The sequence below is a fragment of the Halyomorpha halys genome, unplaced genomic scaffold (assembly GCF_000696795.3).
Source record: "Halyomorpha halys isolate HHAL.00 unplaced genomic scaffold, Hhal_1.1 Scaffold2685.1, whole genome shotgun sequence".
NCBI classification, from domain to species: Eukaryota; Metazoa; Arthropoda; class Insecta; order Hemiptera; family Pentatomidae; genus Halyomorpha; species Halyomorpha halys.
The window spans coordinates 51545-59771 of NW_027109573.1; positions in this window are offsets into that span (position 1 = coordinate 51545).

Here is an 8227-nt window from a genome sequence, read left to right on the forward strand (position 1 = left end):
TATAAAAAGTAAGTATTCAACAAACAAAGAAAAATTGTTATGAAGGAACTAATTTCAGTCAAACATTATCTCATAATATAATAATTATCAAATAAATGTTAAGCTCCACAGAAATATCTGTAATTTTGAGGTCAGATGTTATTTTATTTATTTTTTCGGATTTGTTACTCATTTGTTGATGTTAAGTGTATCCTAAACAATAACAAAGACATAATAAACCCATATATATATATATATATAACAAAAAATAGATATCAACAAAACACTAAACAAATATTGGTGTTAAAAATATTCAGAAATAAAGCATCAAATTAACAAATAGATTAAATATAGAGTTAAATTAATAGTAAAAAATAGTTTCTGGCTCGATTTTGCATCATTTAAGAATTAATAAATGGAATATGGAATAAAGCTCAAATAGTAATGACTATTAATTGAGCCAACCTTTCGCCTCATGTAGCAGGGCTGTTTTGACAGAAGTCAAAGTCAGAGTGCTAAGAATTATTTTATTTAAGAATATATACTATAATATCTATACTAAGAATATATATTATAATATCTATATACTTTTTGATTAACAATGGGTCTTCCATCTCTAACACTTCATCATTTTGTATGGCCATTATTTCACCATCTATGAAGCCGATTTTAACTTCTGTATATTTGTATTATATCCCCCACAAACGACTAAGACAAACCTTTTGAGTCAGAAGGTATGTCTTTGTGCAGCAATGCCGATCATAGCAGGTATTGTGTGGTACAGCTCCTAGAAATCACCTGTCTTACCACAAAACACCTGCCACCTTACCCGCTCTTGGAGAAGTGTTATCACTGTAAATTTATGATTTTTACAGTCATCATTGTTCTGTTGCACTAGATCTGGTGTGATAGTCAATAGTTAAAATAATATCAGTTAAGCAATTGTCAAGGAAACTATCACATTATGCCTTGACAGTGAACTATCATACAGTCTCCGTTATTGCGGCAGTCTTATTCATTACCTTCGTATAGATATTTGATAGTTAAATTCATGATAGTTTTACTGTCGTAGCAGTAATGTAGCACTGGGTATTGCGTGATCGTTAATAGTACAAGTAACGTAAGTTGACTAACATTCGCATTAACTTTCATATGTATACACATATACAGTGAACTATCACAACATTAAAAACATTATTCCTATTAATTCATTAAAAATTGTATCAGCCTCGGGCATCAAAAATAAATTTTCTTTTGACCTTAAAATTGTATCAGCCCCGGGCCCCAAAAATAATCCACCCCAGATTCCAAAGATAAACCACCCCGGGCCCCAAAAATAATCCACCCCAGATTCCAAAGATAATCCACCCCAGGCCCCAAAAATAAACCACCCCGGGCCCCAAAAATAATCCACCCCAGATTCCAAAGATAATCCATCCCAGGCCCCAAAGATAAACCACCCCGGGCCCCAAAAATAATCCACCCCAGATTCCTAAGATAATCCACCCCAGACCCCCAAAATAATCCACTCCGGACCCCAAAAATAATCATCCCAGGGCCCCAAAGATATTCCATCCCAGGCCCCAAAGATAAACCACCCCGGGTCCCAAAAATAATCCAAAGATAATCCACCCCAGACCCCCAAAATAATCCACTCCGGACCCCAAAAATAATCATCCCAGGGCCCCAAAGAAAATCCACCCCGGGCCCCAAAAATAATCTACCTCAGAACCCAAAAATAATCCATCCCTGGTCACAAAAATAATCCACCCCAGGACCAAATGGTCGAGGTACGCCTCTCACCTAAAATTCAACGCCTAAAGGAAAAATAATAACTTCTTAGTAATAGAAAAACTAAAAACATTTGTTGTTAGTTGTTTTGTGTCTAATGATTAATTAAGACAACTAACGTAATACCCTTTTGCCCGAAATACCGGAATGCCCGGTAATACCGAAAAATAAAATAAAAAACCCGAATCTTTTTGTTTTTATAGCCCTGATGAAGACCTGAAAACCAGGTCGAAACGTCGGTACTAATAAATAATTCGTTTGCTTTTCTGCTGACTGCACCTCAACTATTTTCACCTCATAGGAAATAACAATTTCCTAATAGGCCACTATCTGAAAATGCGTGGACATACGTCTGATCCATTTCAACCTCTAACGTGAGCACCAGTCATTGAAAAAAATAAGAACCATTCCACTTCTTTTGTTCTACTATAGAGGCCATACTATACCTCCAAAATAGATTTATCTTGATAAATAGATAGAAATAAATTTAAGTAGTAAATAAAAAATTTAAAAAGATCTTTTTTTTTTTCACTCCTTCGCCATGTCCGATGAAGAACCGTTTAAAGGTAAGGCATTTTAAAAATTCCTATTCGATCTCATTCACCCTTCACTACCTCATTTTAACATTTTTTAAATCCACAATTAAAGGTTCTTCTGCGTGGCGACTAGTTGAACAGTGAAGGTACTATACCACTAAGTAGGTATGAATTTTCAGCTCTAAATTATGACTCATTATGATTGAGATTTTTGTAAGTGAAATCTATGCATCTCCAGATAATGACCATAACAATTTTGACACCTATATTATTACTGTTAAATTAAAAACGTATTAATTACAATTTTTTGTTTTGTTTTGTTTCTCTTTACATAACCGTTGGTCAAGAAACATTACTTCCATACAAAATACTAACCTTTCATGGATTGCAGGGTTACAATTTTTTTGTTTTGTGTTTTAGTTTGCGCCATCCTTGACATCGTGCACCCTAATTTCCGGGTCTAGTGAGTTCAGTCCTCTACGCATTATCATAGCCACCATTGATTTGTTGGTGTTACGGAAAGGGATGACATACGGAAATTAGTATCTGAATATAATTATGAGCTCCTCTGCTTTTGTTCTAATTCAATGGTTGATTTAACTTACAATTAGGTTTGAGTTCAAACCACAATTTTTCTTCACTCCTGTATTTTTTGTTTCAAATTTGACCTCTGTTTGTGGTAGGATTTCATCCGAGATGCCTAAAACAAAGTCTATTGCAAAAACATTAGCGATTTAATACGTTACAGAACTTGCGGATGAACCGTTTGAATGCGATTTTATATTTGTATAATACGATTCCGTAATTTTATATTTGTGTTGTGGAGGAAAATGAGTTGTAAAATTAATCAACCAATAAACAATCTTTAATTTTACAACGTATAAAACACACTAAAAATAAGGGAATAGATCTGAAAGAACAAAACAAAGTGTAAATTTGTTTTTTCTCTGCTCCTCGGCGCATTACTTAGAACCCTCGAACACGTGTCTAATATTTTTCGACCTAGTATCACCAAAACAAGAGTCATTGAAATCTGTTATTTATGCGTAATCTTCCTATATACGTGTAAAAGGTATTTGCTTAGTAAATGTAATATGGAGTAAGTGATATGTGGTATGTGTACTGTGCTGGGTTTATTGACAAGTGTTTAAACGTTTCTGATAAGCAACATTGGTTGCTGGTACCAAACATGCTGCATTTAAAGATATTGATACTAAAAAAAATATTGCGTTTAACGGCTTTAAAATAAAGAACACGTTTTCTTGATGAAAGTGATGAATTATCCCGCAATTGACTTTTCGAAAATACTACGTTCTTACTGAAGCAACCAGTATACTTCTCTTTGGTTTGAGTGCTTGTATTTTGAACGGTTTCTGACTTCACATTTTTATAAAACAAGTTCAATTTTCATTCTACGAGTGGAAGGTGAGGGAAGTTAATGCCCTAGGCTGACCAAGCTCACTGAAGATATGATCCATCGACCTCTAGCCGGAAAATCGATACTTGATAACTTCCCAGTTGACCAGTCGCTATCTAACCAGGGAGGGGTATAGGCATGAAGGGGAAACATGTATAAGATGCATACCAGCAGTCTCGATTCATTGTTTACGTTGCCAGTGAATTAGATATATAGTTCCTTTCTTTGATTCGAGGATAAAGGCAAGTAGTATGTTGTGCATTAATTTTAATGAAAGCATCGACTTTTAACATTTGTTACCAACTGTTGATTCTACTCCGAAAACAACGTTATAAACATAAGCATAATAATAATAAGTTGCTATATTTTTCAAGGTAGAAAATTACCTGAAAATTCTTAGCAAAACTATTAAGTTCAATAAAATAAATAGATAAAAACACCGTTGATTCTAATATTAAGATTTCAAATAAAAATTAAATAATTTTCCTAAAGTATATTTTCTAATTAATTGACTCTATATCTCCTATTTTATATTTGCTTGAAAAATAATTCACCTTTTAAAGTTCATTAATTCTTATTATTTTCTATGAGCCATCACAATCTTTCGAGCTAACTTGAATATTTTAAAGTTCAAGATAAACAAATTAGCGTTGTTTACATAATTAACGTAATTTTTTTTTGTTTATTTTAAATTCCTTTTTCACATTTGTATAAGTAGTTGTGTGTACTATAGAATTATTTAAACTTTAATTATGTAAACAATTTTATCTTGAACTTGAAGATTAGCAAATTAGCTAAAAACGTTGTCCATTTAGTAAACAATAAATGAAGCAGAAAAGGTACATGTTCCTTTGAAATATAAAAGTTATGAAAGTTAGAGATAAAATAAACTCAAGTTTAAATTTTAAAAAATCGATTAAAATGAAACATTGCGATTAATAATTTCACCATAGTTATGTTTAGGTATTTAAATAAATTAATGGAATTAATAAGAGTTAAATGAAAAACACATTGCTATTTTAAATAAGTCATTGCACCGATTGCTTTAACCATTACAATTTACGTCGCATTGGTAGAATTATTATTATTATTATAGAATTAAGAAGAAGTATTTGTTTATATAATTATCACTATTTATGCGATTATATTTTATTTTACATACAAAGCTATTACCCTCTTAATATGTAATATTGTGGCCAAAGATAATCAACAATAAACAACTTAACACAGTTGCAGTTATCTATTCAAATAGCAATAAAGGTATTTAGTAAAAATGGACTTACCGATATCTAGTAAAACTAAGTCTAGTGCATTGATGTCACAGCGACATAAAAAAAATACAACTGAAGTTTTCAAGTTTTGTTTAAATTTTCTTTCTTTGTTTCTCCATAGAAATCCGAATATGGAAACTGAGGATTTTTATTTTTATTTTTGATTATGATAGCTATAATATATTCATTTATTACATTTTTGGCAACGTGTGTTGTAGTATGATCAGTGGTCACTCCATCAATAATAATTTTAGTTGAATTGAAAATCTTTTAGTGATAATAAAAATTCACCGAAAAATTTTACTAATATTAAATTGTGAAGAGAAAGTGGGATAGCCTAGCTTAGTACAAGAGCCCAGTGCAAAAAAAGTCAATTATTTCACCCAAATTTATTATTAATTTAATGAAAACTATGTACAGTCAAATTACCGTCAAATTCTTTCAATTTAAAGATCTTAACTAATAGTACTAAGGAATAGAAGTTACATTCAAAATAATAGGGTATCTAATCCTAGTTTAAAATATGAATTTCATATTAATATAAAAATTTACCTAATAAAAATTAAAAATTTTAAATTCTACCTTAAAAACTTCAACTTCTAATCAAAATTCTAACTTTAATACCTATACCTAAAAAAAATGACTTAAGTTAATTGTATAACCGCAGCTGCTGGCACAAAATTTGCTAACCATAAATAAAAATTAACCATGTATTAATATAATAAATACATAAAAATAAAAACTGCGATTAATTAAAAATTTTCCTAATTCTACTATTTAAGCAAAATTACAATCACACAAAAACTTACATATAAAAATTATCTAAACAGCAATTTATAAACAAACCAGAATCAAATTTCAATTAATCAATAATTGAATCATTAGTCGAAAGTGATGAATCAGCAAACTATAGTTATCAAAACGTTAAAAAAAAAATAATTTTTCATTCAAAGCTCCATATCGTTAAAAGTATCAATAACACAAGAAAAACTAGAAAACAGATAATCATTTAATGTATAATAGATTTGTTAAAATATGAGCCCTAATATAACTGTTTACGTTCAAGATTTTCCGATATACCTTTTTTAAAAAGCAAAAGTTTATAAAGAAAAATCAGTAGTTAGTAAATTTATTTTGGGAAAACTGTATCCAGGAATCATTAGACGTACAGATGACTATTAGCACCCAAATTAAGGCTAGTTGAATGTGCTATTAAGAAGTTTATGACCAAAATAAATTCACGAGATGTTGATTTCTAGTTGAAAAAATGGGAAAAAATATATCACAGGAAATATCGGACAAAATTTTTAATTTATGAAAAAATATATCTCAGGACCATTAGATATATTTTATAACAACTCTAAAGCCAGTTGAACGTTCTATAAAGTACTTTATAATGTGGATTTTCATAAAAGTAGTAGTTTTCATGATATTTGCAAAATATAAATTCATTTTTCAACAAATAAATTTCATTAATGCAAATATGAAAACTACTACCACTTCGAACATATATGTTATAAGTTACCTTGCGAATTCGTTTGAGGGTTCTAGAGTGCCGGGTTAAGCACGGTATTGTTCCAATTCACGCATGGAACAATTTATGTTTATTTCTCAGCAGCACTGAGAAGTTAATTTTGACATCCCACCCCTTCTGAACACAAGGCAGCGATATTTAAAAAAAAGTTCAAAATGCATCTTGGTAGGTATGGTGAATGAAGTTTTTTTCTTTTGGAGTTGAAGTCGATTTTGCATCCATTCCCAGCGCACTTTGACTTGGCATTTTTTATAGAATGAAGTATTTTCAATGATTTTTTTTTTTCTTCATAGCCCCTATTTCTGGATTTTATTTAAGGTTTTTAGCATGAATATATATTCATACAATTTTTATATATTTTTTTTTATTGATATTTTCAATGAAAAATTCTAAAACGATTTTATATAAGCAATTTTTTCCGATTTTACGGGTCTTGAAGGTATAAATCGACAAAAACTGCAAACAATTTATTTACCGTTTTTCACGATTTTTGGAAAAATATATGGAAAGAAACGTAAAGATCAAAGTCGAGTGATTAATCAATTTCCCGTTAGAATCCTTTATCACAATTTGAATAATCTTGACCACTCGAGGTTAACCAAATACCTCTCATAGTGACGAATTCTCTAACGATTCTGTTCTTTATATTTGTTCCATATATATATACCATCACTAGCCCACGAATCTTCAAAAACTGTGACACATTATCGGCAGTTTTTGGCCATTTACACATTTAGGACACGTATAATTGAAAAATCACCAATATAAAATTTTAATAGAATTAAATATACATTAGAATAAATCATTTGAAACAGCCATTTCTATTGTGTATTCCAGTGTTAATAATGCGATGGAGAACAATTGGAAGAGGCAACAAATTTGGCTTAGTTGCCAAAAATAAACTTCATATACCATGTTTCATTTCGAAATTTTCTAAACTTTAGGAAAATAAAAAGTGGTGTCAAAGCCTTGTCATGCTCGATGTGTTAATCATGGGCTAAGATTATCGTCCATTCCAATTGAAGTTACTAATAAGGACTAGGTGAGCCACAGCAAGGTCTCTTGAGTCCCAAGTAATTCTCTAGCTCAGGGGTGGCCAACAAGTAGATCGCGAGGCTGATTGGGTTGATCGTTGATCGCTCGCAATGTCTGGGGTGGAATTCCGTGTACTATGGACCTTGAAGTGATTGTAGAAGGCAAAACTTTCAAACAATAGTTTCAGACATATTTCATATAGATCAAAAAATCTATCTTGAAAAATTGTCGAAATCGAATGTTTTAGGTAAAACGTATGCACGGAATGCTGCTATCAAAAGTTGGGTATGGAAATTTATTTTCTTCATGAGCCTATATCTCGAAAACTTAATAAATGATTTAAAAAATAAAAAATAGTTTTGAACATATATATTACTTTTCCACCCATACCTTGTTGGAATGCACCTGATACTGAAACATAGTATCCATTTCACACCCCTTCTTCTCCCTTAGACTACTCCTATGAAAAGTCTATCGCGACACGGTTATGAGATAAAAAGTGATCTTACATACAGAAAAATTGGCCACCCACTGCTCTAGCTGATATAACGTAGTGACGATTAACAAACTTTTTTTTTTTTTTTTTTTTTATAGATTTATTTATTGATAGATATTACAATCTGCCACACAGTTGTGGGCAATAGGTAATATTGATAAATGATCT